The 20,806-nt window shown below is 43.3% G+C and overlaps 2 long non-coding RNA genes across 2 annotated transcripts in view; one reads left to right on the top strand and one right to left on the bottom strand.

The window, feature by feature from the left end:
* Nucleotides 1-20,806, bottom strand: part of LOC131830612 (uncharacterized) — a 79,433-nt gene that overhangs the window by 56,209 nt on the left and 2,418 nt on the right. The window lies entirely within an intron of this gene.
* Nucleotides 5,658-10,112, top strand: LOC131830610 (uncharacterized). The gene is made up of 3 exons (XR_009353241.1): nt 5,658-6,119; nt 7,992-8,316; nt 8,531-10,112. It is a non-coding gene; the product is annotated as an uncharacterized LOC131830610 (long non-coding RNA).

The raw sequence follows: 20,806 nt of genomic DNA, 5'->3' as shown, positions 1-20,806 counted from the left end.
TTTCTTGGGTCTATAAATTTACTTTCTACATGTAGATCTGTGAAGTGCAGCCTTGTTGATTCCACATCTGGAACCACTCAGGTGGTTTGTCTCTACAGACTTTATGAACAATAAAAGGAAACCACTGGATGATTCCTGGATATTTAAACTTGGGGCACAGGCATCGTGGCCTCGTTGCTGACAAACACAAGATTTTCGTTTTCTCTGCTGGGCCCAAATGCAACAAACATGGTTGTGTTCTCCTAAAAAAAAATGGGCTACTTGTTTCTAAGATATAATTTTATAACTGTGGGGGTACATACCTCAGAGTTTCCAAAGTCCTTGCAAATCCGGGGTCTGTCCCCCACCCCGAGTATAGTCCCACTTTAAAGAAACAGACTCAAGCTGATGAGTGTCTAACTATAATTTCTGCCCCAACTACTGGGGAAACCCCAGAGTCAACCCCACTCTTGGAGCGATGTAATAAGCACTGTTTTTCACAATATGGTAAAAGACTTCTCCGAAGTGGTCCCTTAGCTGTTGGCAGCCAATACACACATTTGTAAATATCCTGGGAAATAGCATCCACATCAAAAAGAATGAGACCTCGAGGCCAAAAATGAGAAAGGAAGAAACAACTACGTAAATTAAATGGGGAAATAAAGAAAAATGTGTGACTCTGCAGCAAAAATATCACCTGATGGTCACAGTGGATGATAAGCCAATGTGAATAATGCAGTGTCAGATATCCTCAAGTGTTAGAATACATGGGAGGTTAGGACTCTCAGATGATGCACCAGCAGAACTCGAAACAGGGACCACCAGGAGCAATGCTAACCTACTCCATGGAGGCTCCAAAACTTGGACCCAAACAAAGATATCATGGCCCTTCTAACAAATTATTGAGACATAAATAATCCCTCATCTGCACACAGATTGTGCACAGACAGGCAACTTTGAAAACAGGTTGGAACTAGAGCCTACTCCATCTCACTCTATCTGGCGGGCAGGAGAATCTTTCCAAAATCATGGATGCGATAGATATTTCCAAGGGCTTACCTTTGCCCTTTTCACTAGGCAGAAAAGCTCCTCCAGAACCTACCTTCTACCTAATCTGCAGCTCTGTTCCCTGCATTTCCCCTGTCCTCACTAGGCTCCGGACATACTGGTCTCCATTATGTCCTTTTAAAATGTCAGCACTTGGGTGGCTCAGTCAGTTAAGTGCTCAATTCTTGGTTTCGGCTCAGGTCTGGTCTCAGGGTCATGGGATGGAGCACCAAAACGGGCTCCACACTGAGCAGGGAGTCTGCTTGAGATTCTCTCCCTCTCCTTTTGCACTCCACGCCCCCCCAAAATAAATCTTAAAAAAAAAAAAAAAAGTTCAATTCTGTCTTTGTATTTGGGCCTCCACATCTTTCCCACTCTTCCACATGGTCAACTCGAGTACGTTCCAACACAATGTCACGTCCTCAAAGAGGCCTCTCTCTAATCATTCAGTCTAAAGGAGTCCTGGCCAGCTTACCACATGGTCTTCGGGTATCTTGTCATCCTGTTTATTTCCTTTGTAGCATTTCAGGGGGTAGGGTCAGGGAAAGAGTAGATATGGTGGGAAACACGGCTGACCAAGTATTTGGTTTGGGCCAAGTTTCCAAGGCCTTCCAAGTCTGCAAAGGCATTTGGATGGTATCCGGGCATCAGAATGGGATCACATTTCATCGTGACTAGGAGGTGATGCTGAGAAGACTAGAGAGAGGGAGCTCTTCAAGAAGGCCCTATATTAGTCCAGTTAGAAAAGAGGATGGTCTGTAATGCAGCAGAGACATGTCAAACAAGAGATGAAGCTGGGTAGAGCAACTCCTGATCTCTAGGAACCTCTCCCGTATGGGGTGAAATCTAATACTGAAATAATTGCACCACAGAGCCCTGTAAGGAAGAACGAGACTCCTCAAAGAAGGTGGTTCCCCATGAATGGTCCCATTTAACTGATGTCATTTCTACCCCCTGCTATTAAAGTGGCCCTCTCATTCATTCATTCCTCCTTTGAGCCTCATGACTTGTCTTTTCAATTTCAGAAAAGTTTGATCTGATCTTTCTTTCTGTTTTCCTTTTGAAATGAGATCTGTCTTCCAGATTTCAACAAGATTTCAAAGTGAAGCTTACAGAGGGCTAAAGTTGAAGCTTCTTAAAAATCTAGTGCAAACACGAGAGAGTCTAAATTAAAAATAAAATTCATTATTTTTCAATTGCTCAATCTGATGTAAAAATTAAAAGGGAAAATAGTTATCATAAGTGCACTTTCTTTTACCAGATAAATATGTGAACAGAACTTGCTGTATAGATTAAGTCAACACATACACAGATGGCAAAGAAAAACCAAAAAGGCCACAGAATACATATCACTGTAGATAATGATTATATATGCACAAGGGGCAAATGGCCAATTGGTGCCATTACAGCACTGGTTGAATATTTGCCAAAAAAAATTTTATTTAGACCCAGCACTTAACTCTTATTATCCTTAGTGTAGCTTGAGATCGCTGAACTAACTAACCACTGGAGAATCTTATTAATTGAAGCTCTATTAGATTCAACTACTGGTTGCTTTTCACTCCACGACAATTACATTGCTAACAGCAATATACATTGTGGCCATTGTAAATAAATTTCAACTAACGAGGTGATAGGACACCCGTGACAGATCAGGAAGGTCTCAGTTCTTATCTCTGATCTACTTATGAGCTACAGGACTCAGGACAAACTATTAATACTCTAAGAGCCTCAGTTCCTCTATCGGCAAGATGGTATTAATTACTTTCTAGAAATGTTGTAAATATTTACTTTCTAGAAATGTTGTAAAGATTCAGTGAAATTTGTACAATATGACTTTTGTATGCAAAGCTTCTCAATAAATGAGAGTTTTCTTTCTCTTCAGGATTTGAACAAATTGATGATGCCTGGTGCCTCAGTTTCCCACTGTGAACATGACCACAAGCACAGAGTTACTGTGGTATGGGGAGAAATGTGATATTGAGGGAAACGAGAAGCAGGCCACAGTTTCTTTCCTATCCCTCTATTAGTGAATATTGTAATTGCCAAAAAATTTGCTGGCTGTCGTTCTGAAGGCCATATAATTTTTACGGTTTTCAAAAACAAAGGGCAAGTCAAATAAGTTCATGAAGCTTAAACATATCACTTATTACTTCTGCAGAGCATAAAAAAACATATAGAGGATATAATAATTAATTCAAAATTTTGGTTTAATTAAGACAACCTGGCATGTGTTAGAGACAGTTGTGGGGCTAGAGAAATTTTTCTCGTGTCTAATATATAAGCCAAAGAAACTTTCTGGCTACACAAATAATTTATACTTAACACCAGTTTAATAGGTTGGCAACTGCCTTTTAATAAGTATAAAGTATGAAGTGTAATGGATTGCTTTTAAAAACGTGTGAGTCCATATACTCACCAAGGAATACCTCACCTTTCTTAGTCTTTTCTATGTTCTTGAGCATTTCTGTTTGCGTGATCTCACTGAAGCCCCATTATGGCTCTTGAAGCCCATTTAACTGATGAACTATTGAGATTTGAGAACCTAAATAATTTGGCAGCTGGTAAGTAGCAGAACCTGGGCTGCTACTTGTCTTCCAAAGCCAAGTCTGATGACCTTCTCGCCGCCACAGAGTTACTCCTGCGCCATATTGAATACAGACGTTGGAAGATAAGAACTAGTAATGTTGTGGACTGACTTGGGTCCCCTCAAAGTTCCTAAATTCAAAAGCATTGCTCCCCAGGACCTCAGAATATGACAGTATTTGAAGACAGGGCCTTGAAGAGGTGACTGAGTGAAGATGGGGCTGTTACAGTGGGACCCAACCTAGTCTCACGGGTGCTCTTATAAGGAGAAGAAATGTGGACACATACAGAGACTCCGCGAATGCACTCACAGAGGAAGGGCTGTGGAAGGACACAGGAAGAAAGCTGCCATCTGCAAGCCCAGAAGAAGGCTTTCAGAAGAAACCAACCCTGCCGACACCTTGATCTTGTCCTTCCTGTCTTCAGAACCGTGAGACAATAAACTTGTGTTATTTAAACACCATCTGTAGTATTCTGTTATGCAGCAGCCCTAGCAAAGGAATACGCGTGTAACCTTCTTTGCTTTGGGTTGACACACCTCTCTCCCCCTCTCCTTCCTTCCCTCTCTCCTCTTCCTCTTTCTCTCTTTTTCCATAAATATATGTACATTTCACCCTGGTATATGCATCACTTAATGCAATCAGTCCAATCAGGAGAAAGAAACCCCAGTAAATTTAAACAGAAAAGTTTAATATAAAGAGTTAAGTACAAGACAGTATTGGAATCATGGTGGGGGGTTGTTTGCGAGTGGATCAAGAGCATCTAAGGAATATAGAATAGTAGGTGGAAGGAGCAACTGCTGCCCCTGGAGCTGTAGTAGAGAGCCCAAGGAAGAGCCTCTGCCCACCCAGCCCACTGTCATGGCTGAGATCCATTTTGGTGGCAGGAAAGCTGCTGTGGAGCCACATGAGGAATTTGCCAGTGATTTGGTTTTGGGGGGCCAGCAAACATATTTCACACTGGAGGTATTCCACTGCACAATTGCTCTGGCTACTGAGCCAAGGAAGCTCGGGCTCCTGGGCTCCAGTGACTGGGTGCTGCTTACTATATACCATGCAGAACTGGCGTATCCGAGAAGCCATGGACACCAGAGAAACGTCACATGGGGCACAAGATCCAGAACCGGAAGGGGGGAAAAAATGCTTTCCTCCTCCTGCCATGTCTCTCCAGCGCCCTCTGTGGACAAAGCCAGATGTTACGCTCGCTGGCAAAGGATAAAGTTTTAAAGGGCTCTTACTTTTTCCCAGAGCAGGCAATTAAGGGTGAATTTGGAGCAGAGAGGCAGTAAATGGATAACTGGCACAGGTTGACTCACAGTTGCACTTGGTCTGAGATTTTTGCCCTGAGATTACGCAGGTAGCTGAGTAATTATACGAGTGCTCTATACCCCGTTAAATGCCAAACCGAAAAACTTAGTGATATTTGAGGTAGCCTGTCCAAAGAGAGAGACAGAATTTTAAAGCACTTTATTTATTTAATTTTATTTTACTATTTTATTTTGCGAGAGAGAACAGGGTAGGGATGGGCAGAAGGAGAGGGAGAGAGAGAATGTTAAGTAGGCTCCACGCCCAGTATGGAGCCCGATGTGGGGCTCCATCTCACAACCCTGAGTTGATGGCCCAAGCTGAAATCAAGAGTTGGACCCTTAACTGACTGAGCCATCCAGTTCTTACTGTAAAAGAAGAAAGGAAGGAAAAAAAATACTGGAGCACGAACTGAGGAAACAGGTTACCACAACTCAAAGCTGTGTATCCTTAGTTATAATCTCTTATCCCAAACAATGAATATATGCTCACGAGGTTGTACAATCTACGACATGACCCAATGGCAGCATGGTGTTCCTGGATTCTAATCTCCTCAATTTCCTTGTTCAGAGTTATGTTTGTCTGAATCACAATATTTACAAGTTAAATATTTAAAACCTTAGTCATCTTTGAATGGGCAAGTACTTAGTGCCAATATGTTTCTTTAGTAATTAACTCTAAACTAGTTCAACAATTAACTTTAAATGATAATTGTCTCTAAAGATTTTTAATTCTTGAGAGGAAGAGAAATACTGAAAACTTCTCTAAGCTTTCTTAGATAGTATGAAGTTCATCTCCTTTTCTTTTAACCTTTCTAGAAGTTTCTGATTCTGCAAACAAGAAGGATACAGCTCCAAGAAACTTACCAAACATTTAAAAACAAAGAGTCAGAGCCATACAATGGGGGAACTGAATGAGATGTTGGAGACCATTCAGGTATTTTTACTTTTCCATTCACAGATGGGGAAATTTTGCCCCAAATCACATGACTGTTGAATGCCTACACTGGAAGTAGATCAAGGTCTTAGTATTTTCTCTGAATTTTCTACATGGGAAGCTCAAAAAGATGCCATGCTACACTCTACATTTTTTGGAATAAAGCAGAGAATGTGGGGAAGGAGGAGAGGGGGAAAGAATCAAGGCAAGCCTGCTTATTGTTGAAACTCTACCAAGTGCCCTCTTCTGGACCCCCCACTGGGAGAGGTAGGTTGGAGAGAAACCATTTTTCCTGTTCTCCTTTCTCCCTAGCGGCCAGTGTCTGGAGTGATCATATGCAAAACACTTGAAATGTCTGAATTCTAAAAGGAAACATCTGAAGGCATGATCTTGTCTTAGTATGATGTATGAGGCAAGAGTTTGGATATTGTTTTTTCTTTGTTTTGCTTTCTTGTTTATTTATTATCATTATTATTATTTTGCATTTGGTTGCTTGGTTTTTTTTGGACATTTAGAAAGTTGGACAGTTTAGGAAAGATAATCACTCACACTTACACAAAGAATATGCTGCTGGTGAAAATTATAAACTAGCCATAGGAAAATAATTTTCTCATCTCTCAAACTTAACGCAAGAATTTGGATACAACCAGGATGTCCATTAGTTATTCATATTTTTAAACCATTCTACATATTTTTCCAGAATCATGAGTTTTGATTTAGCCTTCTAAAAAGCAATTCGAGTATATAATTCATAAATACCTATGTGCTAGAACATGAGGCTACTTTAAAAACATGAGCCTTAACCTTCTAAGGAAAAAAGAAAAACAGTTTTTATCAACTTGTAGACTAGTAGATCTGGAGGTAGGGGAAGATGACATGTTTGAGATTATCTTGTTCCAGCTGTACCACTTTATGATTGAGGAATTAAGACCTAGTCCCTGTCATCTGACTTTTCTGCTATCATCTAACCATTTAGAGGTGGGACAGTGATTCAGTTGAAATGTGTGTGTTGATGTTGCATGGTCTGCCAATCATTAGCACTGCCCTTGATCTCAGACTTTCAACTTTATATTTGGGGAATTTGGGGGTGGGGGGTGGGGGGGAAGAATCAGAGTAGCTTGTCACCATAAAGTTTGAGGACTCCATGTTCTCCAAGGCACTGTCACGATCTGTTTGCTTTGGGTTTCTTAGAGAAATAGACTGGACACAGTAATCTTGCTAAAGGAAAGAAGTTATTTGGGTCATACATGCCCTGATTATAAGCTAAGGCTAAGAATAGCTCACCTTGGGGCACCTGGGTGGCTCAGTGGATTAAAGCCTCTGCCTTCGGCTCAGGTCATGGTCCCAGGGCCCTGGGATCGAGCCCCGCATCGGGCTCTCTGCTCAGAGGGGAGCCTGCCCCACCCCCCCACAACAGCCACCTGCCTCTCTGCCTACTTATGATCTCTGTCTGTCAAATAAATAAATAAAATCTAAAAAAAAAAAAAAAAAACAATAGACCACCTTTTGGGGCACCTGGGTGGCTTAGTCAGTTAAGCGCCTGACTCTTGATCTCAGTTCAGGTCTCAATTTCAGGGTTATGAGTTCAGGCCCCAGGTCGGACTCTATGCTGGGTGTAGAGCCTACATTAAAAAGAAAAGAAAAGAAAAGAAAAAGCCCACCTTTTTCATACTTATTATAAAGATTAATAACCAGTCGTGCTGATGAACACAGGGTAGGGCAATGGAAACGAAATTTACACCTCCCCTTTAGATATAACTCCTATGACTTCAGTGACACCCCCCAGACTCGGGGATCTTGTGAGAGGACATTTTAAGTGCTCAATCATTTTAGAAGACTGTTACATTTAAAGTTAGGTCTAAGAGGGAAATCAGTGAGTTTTCTACCACCCTCTGTCTCATGTATTTAAATATTTTAGTGTGTTTTTTTTTCCTATCTTAAGATTGGGGAATCCTTTGGAGGAGGAAGTTTTATTCCAACTTTCCCAACCAATCCTACTGTTTTCCACACCGTCACTTTTGGGTTTGAGATACTTATACGGGATTGCATCTACAGAAAAAGAACCGTTTTTTTCCTGGTACTCAGCAACATCTACGTTTCCTGCTGCTCCAATAACGAATGTGTCTCATTTCGCATCAGGCTGTCTCAACAGGCCGGGGCGCTGCCGGACCACAGAATCTTCCTTCTCATACTGGAGAACTGGGCATAGGACCCAGCAGCAAAATGGACCCAAGAACCTTGCCCATCCAGCAGCTATGCCAGAAGCACCAGCTCAATCTAAAAACCACAGATTCAATTAACTAATCCCTCTCCTCGGAGTGCCAAGAAGAAATAATCTTGTCAACCACCCCCTTTGCCCTGAGCCCTGATCCAAAGCTCAATATGCTTTTGATTTTCCTAGAGTCTTCAAAAAAAAGAAATGTTATTTCAAGGCCACTCCCTGTTTTCCACATTCTTGACAGAGGTATGTTTTTCATACTCTCCACAACACTTTACTGATGGCACAGTGTTTGTGTTTAATTTCTGTACAGTATTTTGGTTGGTCTCATCTATGTTTTTATAGTTAATTGAACATACGGACCCAGATTGGTGGTAGAGGGCATTGTGGGTAAGTTATATCCCAGGAACTGCTTTCCTGCTGAAAAAAATATAAGATTCTTCTTCTCGTTCTTTTCTAGTCACCCGAGAACCACAGCAGCGGCAAACATATTAAATTCCATCTTGTGAAATAACACGAAAAAGTATTTAGCAACATTCCCCTCTCAACAGTGCTAAACAAGACTTGTGCTTTGTCACAGACTTTATTCCCCAATATACGAGCAGGATCGCAGCTCAGACAACACGTTCTCAAGCAGATGGGCTCGACTGAGTGTTTTCCTGCCTTATCATTTTCACTTCCTCTGTTTTCTTTTCACTCTCCTGGCACATAAAAATTGGATGGTCGGCTGATTTATCCCCGGGGCACACACCTTGTGTCTTCTCTAGGATGGTTTAATTTGATTTTTCTCAACAACAGCCAAGGACAGAAGAAAGTTTCTCATTAGGAAATTGCCTTGGGAGTGATACAGAGCTTTGTTGGTTAAAGAAAATGTTAAGTGTGAAAACTACAGCCCAGGTTACCTCACGCGCGTATTCTCTTCAGACAGTTTCTGAGTGTTAGTGATGTTGCGCCAACAAAACAAAATTGAGGATTTAATTCAGGGCTCTCTCTTCTTAGTGAAAAGGCTACTTATTGGGAGAGTGGTTCTGACTGACTTTGAGGTTTAATGTGAAGAGAAAGCCTGCAGGGACTGGGCGAAGCTGGCCCTGTGCCATTCAGCTCAAGTGGGGAGCTGACCCACCGGCTTATTGACCCCTGACCTCTGGACCGAGACTTCCAGAACGTCCTTCAATGTGGCGGTCATGGTGGCAGCTTTTGTTTACCTTCAAGGAGGATGTTTTGAGACCCTATTGATAAGTAATGCTGATTTGTATGGAAACTTTTCAAGTTGAAATTCTCGGTGGGTTTTTGGCTGCTTCTGGAAATCTGAGCTAAAAGCAAGGCCTCTGCCCCCTGCCGCTTGGGTTTAATAACAAAACACAAAGCAACCATATAAACAGACCCTTTTAATTGACTATAGGCCCCAACTTCTCCCTTCTGGAAACATGAGAACCGGGGCCTAGAACTTATACCATACGCAGAAACCAGATACCCTTAGAATCAGAAGTATCTCCAACACTAATTGGATTAAAAATCATGAAGCGTACTCTCAGACTGGAGCATTCAAATCAAATTAGACACCATCTTATTTTTTAAAAATAAAGAATTAGTGCCTTGTGTGTACATTATCATCACAAGTTAATGAGGGAGGGAGCATGACTAGAGCCTCTCACGTTACCAGAACGGAACTCGGATACCACAAAATGCTCCCTTCATTTTTTTTTTTTTTTTTTTTTCAGGCAAAACAGAGCTAGAATCTTAAAGTGCTACCACTTAATTCCCCACTGAGGTAGAATGATGGAATTCTTCACTTTGCGAATGAGAAAGGACCAAAGAGGCAATGACAAGCCGGAGACCTGCCGGGGGTCTGGGAGCAGCACGTATGGGTGTCCTCACTGCCCAGTGTTTCCTCTCAGCTGGGGGGACGTGTGTCGGTCACGCACTGGCCTGGCTCAACCAGAGCTCTGTGATCACCCCGGTCTCGCCAGACCCTATGTTCCTCCTTAGCGCCTCACAACCACCAGCTGATAAAGGAGAAAAGAGAAGCGAAGCCACGAAGCAGAGGAAGACCTTTGTTCCTGGGGTAACAGCCAGAGAAACTTGGCAAACGTAAGAGTGGGATTTTCTGTCAGGCTCCTTAAAAGCAGTGGGATGTAGGAGCACCCGATGAACTGAGGACCAGAGAAGTGGGTCCTTCCTAGGGAGCAGCTTGCTCCCCCGGGGGAGGGAGCGGATTCTAGGTGAGCAGGTGGAGGAGGATCCCCCGCAAGTGGGGAGATTCGGATGAGTCTGACGGGACCTGGGGCTGGCGGGAAGGTAGGATCAGGAAGAGCCCCAGACGAATCACCCAGCCCGGCATAGCCTCTTGCATATTCTACCTCATTCGAGGAGGCAGAGTGGGAGAAGAGCCAGAAAACAGGCCCCAGGGTGCCCGGAGTCAGAAGCCCAGACAGATTTTAACCCACAAAGAACCACCAGCCTCTGGAATCCCATCGTAACCCCTTCTTAGCTCCAGTAGGGGCAGGATCGGAAAGGCGGGTCTATGAGAAGAAATGAAGATCACTTGGAAGTATAAATAAGTGAGTAAATATGACAGACTGATTTTAGTAAAAGTGTGTGGAAGGGTGATTGTTAAAGCCGGGATAGTAGCAACGTGCTATGGGGTTTATGACATATTTAGAAGTAAAACATAGGATATCATAACACAAAAGATGGGGAGCATAAATGTGAATTTACTCTTAAAATCTCACACTTGAAGTGGTGGAACATTCATTCAGTGTATATTATATTAAGGATGCAAATTACAATCTTTGTGTAATCATTTTTTAAAAAAGAACAACTAAGCTAATCTCTCAGTCTCTTTGAAAAGTGAAGAGATGTGCTGCCCAGATGTGCCTTCAGCATCCAGACACTCATTCCCCCAGTTCTGTAAGAGCCGGCGACCAGCTTCTTGCTGAATTTCTTTGTAGAATTGGCCTTGGCCCTGGAAAGCAGCCTCGCTCAAGGCTATATCCCTTTCCTGGGGCAGCCTACATTCTAGAGGTCCAGCCCCCGTGCCTCAGTTGGAGAGAGTCCAGCTCCAGAGCTCCTGGTCAGATTGGCTAAGGCCTTCCTTGCAACTGGACCACAGTTTAGCTTCTCCCTCGGCTTGCTCCCTCCTCCCCTACCTCTTGAAGGTGTTGGTCTGGAGACCACTCCCAGGACAGCATGGCACACTGTGTGCTGGGGAAACTGACCTACGGAATTGCCGAAGCTGGGTCAGCTGCCAGAACCTGCTATGAGCACCTTGTCCCTTGGGGTAGGTGTTTGCCATAGTGGTACTCTTGCTGAAATTTTCACTGCTGGTGACTTAGGACTCCATACTTGGGAGGAAAGTGCCCTGATGGAATGCTCAGGTGTTTAGAATTTCTTGGAAATTGTCATTAGAAACACTATACAATGGCGGTCACTGCTGGGAATTTCCAGTGCATTGGAGAAGGGTGATAATGGGCCGGTGATAACTGAACATCAATATAAAGCAGAATATGGAAAGCAGAGAGTCTCTTTGGCAGCATATAAAGAGACCTTTCTCTTTTGTGACTGGAGGGCAGATGTGGCTCAGAGGCTGGCCCCAAACTGAGTTGGGGAGTAGAGGTACCCAAAGGAGCAGAGAAGTCTCAGTGGTAGCAGGTCTGCCATGCCAAGGTCAGGACCTTGTGGGGAAGTTGCAGGGGGAAGACAAATGGGTTGACATATGAAAACACTGTAAAGCCCAGATCCCCTGGAATTCTCCAGGCCTGAAAGAGTATCCTGCTCTTCTCTTTACAGGCTGTCAGCCTTTGCCTAAAGACAAAGACAAGGTCTGCTTTGCAAGACAATACGTGACCACTCTCTCCTACACCTCCCCTGGGTCCCTGGAAATCTCCTAGCTCCGCCCCCTTCCACTGGAACAATAACTACGGGCCAGTCACAACATAATCTGGCCAGGGAAGTGTTGTCCTGCTGGTGGAAGAAAGGGGTTATGGCCCTAAGGAGCTGTGGGACCCAGTCAACATGTCCCCTGCAGGAGCCATGGGGGTCGTGAGGATGCAAGGCAGAGGGAGATGAAATGTGGAATTGGGTAGAGGAAGCATTATCGATAGGGGAGCACTCTCCTTTGATGCAGCATTTAACATCCTGGCAAGGGACCCGGGAAATGGAGCTGGTGTCCTGTGAGGTTGGCTAAGTGAAGTCAAGATTTCCTGATCTGTCATGGCAGATGGTGGAGGAAGGATCCAAAGGCTTGAAACAGTGGGTGAGCTAGAGTAAATATACTATGTAAAGCCATAGAACCCACCAGCTGATATGTTCCACAGAAAGGCCTAGAGTAACACTGCCTTGGCCAAAGCAAAAGAATGACCTTGAAGTTCAAGGTTGACCCTTGACCCTGAAGGTTAGTGCTGCTGGGGGAGATCATGGTATAGAACTGGGCTCCCTGGTAGCAATAAGGGTGATAGAGGCCAAGAAATAGCACTCGTCATGAGGTGCAAGGAAAGTGTAACTATCTTCCTGAGCACCAAGGTGGGGGATGGGACCCACAGAGAGCCTTGGAAATCATTAAAAGAAGTTTGCATCCTGAGAGGAAAGATAGGCAGCCAACAAGGGTATTTGTACAATCGGCACAGTTGAAATAAATCAAGAATGGATGCTCAGGAGACTGAGGGCCGCCCTCCCAACATAGGTACCAGTCCTTGTCTGCTTTCTCACACCCGGAACAGACTAACTGGAGATGACTGGTTGATGGTGGATGATTGGAGATGGTTCTCCAGTCCTTCCCCTGAGGGTCCTACACTACTTGGCTGTCTGGACTCTGCTCACATATTCTGAGGATTGCCAGACATAGGTTGTTGCTGCCATTGCTATATGAGGACCTGAAACTTTATTGTGCTTCCCATTAGAGGGGGAATAGAAGGCCCACATAATAAACAAGGTCCCAGTTAAGGCCCAGTTCACACCAGTTCATTGGGCCTATCAATCCTCCCCATAGTTATTTGCCCAGTCTCTGAATATCTCATTGGAAGTGGCAAGCTGCAACTACCCCCTACACCCACCACATATACACGTTGGTTCTTTGGCCTGTGGGGTTGCGGTTATCAGAGTAAGGAAGGCCAAGTGGAAGCCTCTGGAATTTCACCTCCTTGCACCCTCACCCCAACCAACCAAGACAGTAAACCCAAATGAATGTTTCTTCTCAGGGGAAATTGTGGAGGACGAGAAAAACCTGAAGAATTCAGGGGATGGTCATGCCATCTTATTTTCATATAACTCAGCAGTTTGGTCCCTGCAGACCCAGATGGATCCTGGAAGATTAATACGAACTCAACAAGCAGTAACCTCCTTCTCAGCTGTGATGCTAGATGTGCTATTTTCACTAGAGAAGATTGCATGGCCTCATGTACAGGGAATGGAGCCACGGATCAGGAGAATGTGTTCTCTTCCATCCTATCAGGAAGGAAAACCAGAAGCAGTCAGTATTCCCATGAGATAAACTATCATATATATTTATGATCTTGACCTGGTGTTATCTTAGCCCTCCCACCCTTGGTCATGATGTGTTCTGAAGGGATCTGAGCTATCTGGCCATCGCACAGAACATCATATTCGTCTGGTACATCAATGACATCATGTTAGTCAAAACAGATAAGCAAGAAAGGGATTTGGGAGGCTTTGGTTAAACACAGGACTCCTGAGGGTGGGAGATAAACCCAGTAAAGATATAGGGATCAACCACATCAGATCTGATTACATGATGTCATAAGAAACACTGGGGGTGGGGAAGGGGAAGAGAAGTGGATTAATGGAAAAGAGACCAGATGGAACTTTCCGGGGTGATGGAAATACTCTGTACTTTGACTGGAGGTGTGGATTACATCGGTATATATATATCTGTCAGTACTCATCATGGTGCACACTTCAGGCTTGGGATTTTGCTGGATGTAAATGCTTCATTGAAAAAGAAGAAACAAAGCCAAAAACTTAATGCAGGAGCTCCATGTTTTGGGGGATTTCAGACGAACACTTTAACACCTTTCCACTCTTTCAATCCCCAGAGATAACACCTTTTTAAGGGAATGATTAAAGAAACTGTTTGGATAGAAACCTCAAGGCTTGTACTGGGAGCCTTCCCAAAGGGAAGCCCCTCTCTGAACAAGTCTTCAGCATTCACAAGGAACGGAGCAACCGCCTGCCCTGGCTCTACTCTAGCAAGGACTTCATTTGCAGAGTCGTACAGAGACCACAGGAGAAAGCAGGTATCTCTCCACCCGTGTGCCCCAGAAAAAGTTCATCAAAGGCAACCACAGACTCTAGATTCAGTATGGGGAGGGTCACCAGGTACAGAGAAAAGCAGGGTCACAGCTTCGGGCATTGAGATAGTGGTTAAAATCGCAAGCATTGAAACCAGAGTGGGTTGTATTCAAGTCCCATCTTGGCCACCTCATCACTGGGATTCTTGGCAGGTGAAATCCTCTGAGTCTCCGTGTCTTGATCTGTAAAAAGGAAACACTACTAGCTTCCTCATGGAGTTGTTTCTAGAGTTTAAAGCAAGAGTAAATGAGCACAGTGCTGGGTACCCCATTTGTGGTCATCTCGGTGATTGTTGTTTCTCTGGAGGATTGTGATCTCCACAGTGGGTTCTGACTATGCCATTTCGAGGGCCCCATGGGCATCCGAGTTTGGGTGGTGGTTGCTGAAGCCAGTGCTGTTACACAGTACTGGTACCATAGAGAGACCATGAAAAGTGGGAGAAGGGAACTCATATAAAAACATCACATGGACTTCTGGGAAGTGTCATCCCAGCACAAATGTCAAAGATGGCCGAAAGTCGGCTTTCTTTTTGTTCAGAGCAAAGAGCTCAAGGACAGTTGAGAGCAAATTCTACAGAAATCTTCCTAACCTTTCTTGCGTCTGTTTCTCCTGCTCACAGTGATCTTTGTAATGAAGACGAAAGGATAGAATCTTTACCTCAAGAGTCAGAACAGACTAAAAATGTGTCAGCCTCGGGGGGAACTGAGTTAATTTTGGGATGATTGATTCTCTAAAGCTTCAATTATGCAGAACCCAGCTTTGTAGCAACACCTTGTATCTGGAATGTTTTTAGAAAATGTAGAAGTTCCCACAAGAGCTAGCGCAGGAGTTAAAAGAGAAATATCAGAGTTGACTTACAAGATGCAGGAGGGAACCTGGCCAAGCTTACCTGTCTGTGCTTTAACCAAAGCTATGTGACCTGCTTCCCCATCCCCACAGCATGGGGACCTCAGAGAGGCAAGCACAGCAGGCTCAGTGAGGGGTGTGGACAGCAGAAAGCAAAGGAGACAAGGGAGAATCAGCACAGAGCTGACATCAGAAATCAAAGGACCGCAGCCTGGAGCCATTCTGTGGGGGAGGCAGCGGGCCTGTCCCTGATTCAGACAGTCTGAGTTCTAGGAGACCCTCTCTAGGCCAATAGCCCTGAAATACTCACCACAGAGCTGACAACTCAGGCCTTTCTCTTGGAAAGCAAATGCAAATGGATTTTGGCAGTCCACCACCACCCTTTCCAAGTAGTTCTAGCAAGGTCTGCATGCACCTGCCTCACAAAGATATATTTCGCATTATTGCAACAAGCAGAGTTACAAAGTCCCTGGGAGAAATTTCTGTCCAGAAGCAATGTCAGTTGGGTGGTTAACATTACAACTGAAGGCCAGAGATGAAGGCCTGGCCATTCTCTGTGCCTCCAGCGGGGACTTGCAAATGGATGTCATCAGCACTGTGGTAGCCTGAATGATGGCCCCCAAAGAGCTCCAGGCCCGGATCCCTGAAACCTGTGCTTGTTACTCATGGCGAAAGGGGCTCTGTTGAGGTGATTGGGTGAAGGGTTTTGAGATGGTGAGATTATCCTGGGTTACCTGGGTGGACCCTCAGAGAAATCACAAAGGTCCTTTTAAGTCACATACAAGGGAGACATAAAGCATAGAGAGAGATTAATCTCTAGAGAAGTAAAGAATGATGTGCCAACAGGAGCAGTGAGAGGGACGGAGGTGGGTCAGGACGCACTGAGCTGCTCGCTTTAAGAGCCAAGAACCAAGGAGTACAGGTGACCGCTAGAGGCTGACAAAAGCAAAGAAGAGATGATCTCCTGCTGGACTCAACCCTGCCAACACACCTGGCCTTCAGCCCAGTGAGACTGACATTGGAAAGCTCACAGGAGGGGTGGAAACATCTCCCCTTCAACTCAGATGCCCAGTCATAAACCAAGTTCTGTGTCTGCTTCTAGAAATGTTGGGAGGGCCCGGGGAGCCCAGTGCTGGACAGATATGTGAAAAAATAATTCATGGCACATGCAGGAACAAATCCTTTAAGAGAAACAGAGGGTGGAAACCAGGGTGGCATGATCTAGAAAATGTATAAATCAGTTTTTAAAATACAATCACTTCATACGAAGAATAAAGGAGAAACAAAACAAAACAAAACAAAACAAAAACCCTCTTTGGTCTCCAGATCTCTCAGGGCCCAAATTTTCTACTCCCTTGGTTACTTTTTATCTGCCTTTTTCATCAATAGGTTGATTGAGGCACACTTCACCTACCATATCATTCACCTTATTAACGTGAATGGCAGTACCTTGCAGTATATTGACAAAATTGTGTGACTGTCCTCACTATCTAATTCCAGAATATTTTCATCACCTTAAAAAGAAAGCTTGTATCCATTAGCAGTCATTCCCCATCCCTAACCCGCTCTGGCAAACCCCAGCCCTAGGCAGCCACTAATCTACTTTCTGTTCCTATAGATTTCCCTGTACGAGGCATTTCATCTAAATGGAATCATAATATGTGGCCTTTGCATCTGGCTTCCTTTGCTTAACATGATGCTTTCAATGTTTATCCGTATTTATCAGTATCAGGACTTTCCTTCTTACAGATGAATAATACTCCATTCTATAATATACTGTATTTCATTTATTCCTTCATCAATTGATGGACATTTGTGTTGTTTCTACTTTTTGGCTATAATAACACTGATAGGAACAGTCACATGCAAATTCTTGTGTGGACTTATATCTTCAGTTCTCTTAAGTCTATATCTAGGGATGGAATTGATGGATCGCATGATAATTTCATGTTTCGCTTTTTGAGGAACTGTCAAACTGTTTCACAAAGTTGCTACACCTTCTACAAAGTTGCTACATCTTCTCTTTCTACCAGCAGAGGATGAGAGTTCCAATACCTCCACATCCTCATCAATATTTGTTATTGTCTGTCTTTTTGAGTGTAGCCATCCTAGTGGGTTTGATGTGCTATCTGGTGATGTTGGCTTGCCTTTCCCTAATGAGGCATAATCTTGAACATCCTTTCATGTGCTTATTTGTGTATCTTCTCTGGAGAAATATCTACTCAAATCCTCTGCCCATTTTTAAATCGGATTGTTTGTTGTTCAGTTATATGAGTTCCTTATATGTTCTGAATGTAAATTTGTCATTGGATATATAATTTTCAAACATTTCCTCCCATTGGATGGTTTGTTTTTTGCTTCCTGAGTATCCTTAGAAGCATAAAGTTTTTTCATTTTGATGAAGTCCAATTTGTCTATTTTGCTGTTGTTGCTTGTGCTTTCGATGCCATAATTAATAAATCATTGGTTAACCTTAAGGCCATGAAGGTTTACTCAAGTTTCCTTCTCAGAGTTTTATAGTTTTAGCTCTTCTGTTTTGGCCTGTGATCCATTTTAAGCCAATTTTTATGTATGGTGTGAGGTAGGGGTCCACCTTCATTTGCTTGCACTTGATATGTAGTCCTCTCAGCACCATCTGTTGACAAGACTATTCTTGCCCCATTGTGTGGTCTTGGCACCCTTCTATGTTTGAATTCTCAATTTTGTTCCATTGAACTGTCTCTTCCTATGCTGATACCACACTGTCTTCATTACTCTAAGTTTGTAGTAAGTTTTGAAATCAGGAAGTTTGAGTCCTCCAACTTTGTTCTCCCTTTTCCAGACCATTTTGACTACTCTGGGTCCCTTGTATTTCCACATAAATTTTGGAACCAGCTTGTCAATTTGGGGGGAGAAAGGCAGTTGGAGATTTGATAAAGATTGCATTTAATCCATAGATCACTTTAAACAATATTGTCTTTTTAACAATGTTATCTTCCAATCCATGAACAAAGATGTCTTTCTATTCATTTAATTTTTTTATTATTTTAACCATGTTTTATAGTGTTCAGTGTAAATCTTGTACTACTTTGGTTAAATTTATTTCTCAGCATTTTTTCCTTTTTGATACTTTTATCAATGGAGTTGTTTTCTTTTTAAAAACATTTTATTTGTTTATTTATTTATTTGAGACAGAGTACAAGAGAAAGAGAACATGAGTCATGAGTGGGGAGGGGACGGGTAGAGGGAGAGGGAGAAGCAGACTTCCTGCTGAGCAGGGAGCCCCCAGAACCCTGGAATCATGACCTGAGCTGAAGGCAGACACTTAAACAACTGAGCCACCCAACCGCCCCTATAAATGGAATTGTTTTCTTAATTTATTTTTAGATTGTTTGTTGATAGTGCATAGAAACACAATTCATTTTGTATATTGATCATATATTCTGCAACTTTGCTGGAATTATTTATTAGTTTTAATAGTTTTTCAAACTTGGACTTCTGGGAATTTTCTATGCATAAAATTGTATCATCTGCAAATAAAGGTAGTTTTATGTCTTTCTTTGCAATTGGGATGCCTTTTATTTACTGTTCTTGGCTAACTTTCCTGGATAAAACCTCTAGCACAATGTTGGCTCTAAGAGGCAAGAACAAATATCTTTGTCCCGTACCTGATCTTAGGAGGAAAACATTCAGTCTTCACTATTATGATAGATCTGGGCTTTTTTATAGATGCCCTTTATCAGCCTTAGGCAGTTCCCTCTTATTACTAGCTTTTGAGTGTTCTTCAATTTATTTCCTTAAAAAATAAAATTATACTCAGCTCAGAGTTGTGTTTACTTCTGAGTTTGTCAAACATTCTATACACTCTGAAAGGTGTGGTTGTATTTGATAGTCATAACGACAACTCGAAGACAAAAAGAGAAATCGTTCTGTTACATGCCATGTTTTAGGAGGCACAGCTCTATATAGAATACTCTGAAGTGTTTCTGTCCAAAATGGTTTAGGTAAAGTGCAAAGTGTAGCTGCTCCAAAGGCTAATTCCTCTTTCTGACCCATTTCCCCCACCCAAACCCCAATTCCTCTGCCTGAGCTTCCACCTGAGCCCCAAGGTGCCTCTCCCTGCTTATTCTCAGTTGACAGTTGAAAGCAACATATTCAATCTATAATCTTTCTAATGCTTACATCTCAAGCCTACTCCTGGTTTCCTTCCAAACTCTAGTTCATATTCCTTTCCTCATTTCTATGGGTCTCCCTCCACTATACTCTTATTTCCATACCTTTTCAATTCCAGGGTAAAACAACACCTGGTCTTTATAGAAGAGCAGAAAAAGGATCAAAGGGTATTCACAGGGCTTCAGGGGGTTTGTTTGAAGCTACAGTGATGAACCTGCTCTGTGTCCCTGCTGGACTAAAGGCTTCCCCATGGGGGTAGCTGGAAACCTACTGGAGGACACGGAAGTAGGATTCTGTCCTCAGGCCTCTCCTGAGGGCATGCTCCAGTGTGGCAACTGAAGGGGCTGCCTCTTTATTGGCCCTTGGGGCTTCTGGGCCACATAACCCTCTTTCCCAGTGTTCTCTGTGCTCAGAGTGTGGCTGTCTCGGCCATGGCCAATGGCAGGGACCCCCAATTCACTATTCAGCTCACCCAGACATCCAGCCAGAAACTCTGAATAGATGTCCCTGGATTTCCTGTATCCTGATTCGTTGGATGATTACTTGTCTCCAGAAGCCAAAACAATTCAGTCACCTTAAGCCCCGAGGCTTGGATCTGTGCATGAAGCAACTAGCTTCTCCTCAGAAGCCTCTGGAAACCCTTGACTGAAGTAGGTGTATCCCTCCTAAATCACCCACCACCCCGTCCCCCGCCCACCCAGAGCTCTCAGAGCACAAGGGACTCCCTGGAGTCAAGTGATGATTCTTTGCTCAACTTAATCTTTTTATTGTAGACTTTTGATCCTGAACAGGCTCCTGCAAGTAGGACAAGCAAAGATCTCACTATGTTTAGAGTCTCCATGGAGGCCAATTTCTATAGTTTTCTTTGAATACCAATACACCCCTCTTCTGATCAGAATCTCCAATCTCCTTTAAATAACAACTAATCTCCCTCTCTCTGAGCATATGACTCAGACTAGTCAGCATAATTTCAGTCTCTGGCGACAGTGATTGCTTCAGGGACTGGCTCATATCCTGAGTCCTTTCATAATAAATCAGCTACTTATTCAGAAGCTAACAGGATAAGATGTGTTCTTTTTCTCCACAGCTTTTCCCTGGAAGGACTTTGGACTCTGGAGCTGCTGGCCACCATCTTCATCTGCCACATGTAGTCTAAAAATGAAGTCCATATGAAGGAAGGAGAATACAGCTGAGGGATAAAGACATTTTTCTGGATCAAGCCATGCCTAAACTCCATTTATCCCCTGAACTTTTAAATTCCATGGATAGATAAATTCTTTAGGAGGCCTGAACCAATTTAGGTTAGATTTTCCATCATTTGCACCCAAAAGATTCCTATCAGACACAATCCCTGTACCTTTGGACATATGTGAGGCTCAGGCCCTGCTCTCCTCCTCCTCCTTGTACCAAGCCAGTCTTCCTTCTCCATGAT

The sequence above is a fragment of the Mustela lutreola genome, chromosome 4, assembly GCF_030435805.1.
Source record: "Mustela lutreola isolate mMusLut2 chromosome 4, mMusLut2.pri, whole genome shotgun sequence".
In the NCBI taxonomy this organism is placed as follows: Eukaryota; Metazoa; Chordata; class Mammalia; order Carnivora; family Mustelidae; genus Mustela; species Mustela lutreola.
Note: the sequence above shows the minus strand (reverse complement) of the source record. Positions and strands in the feature narration are given on the sequence as shown.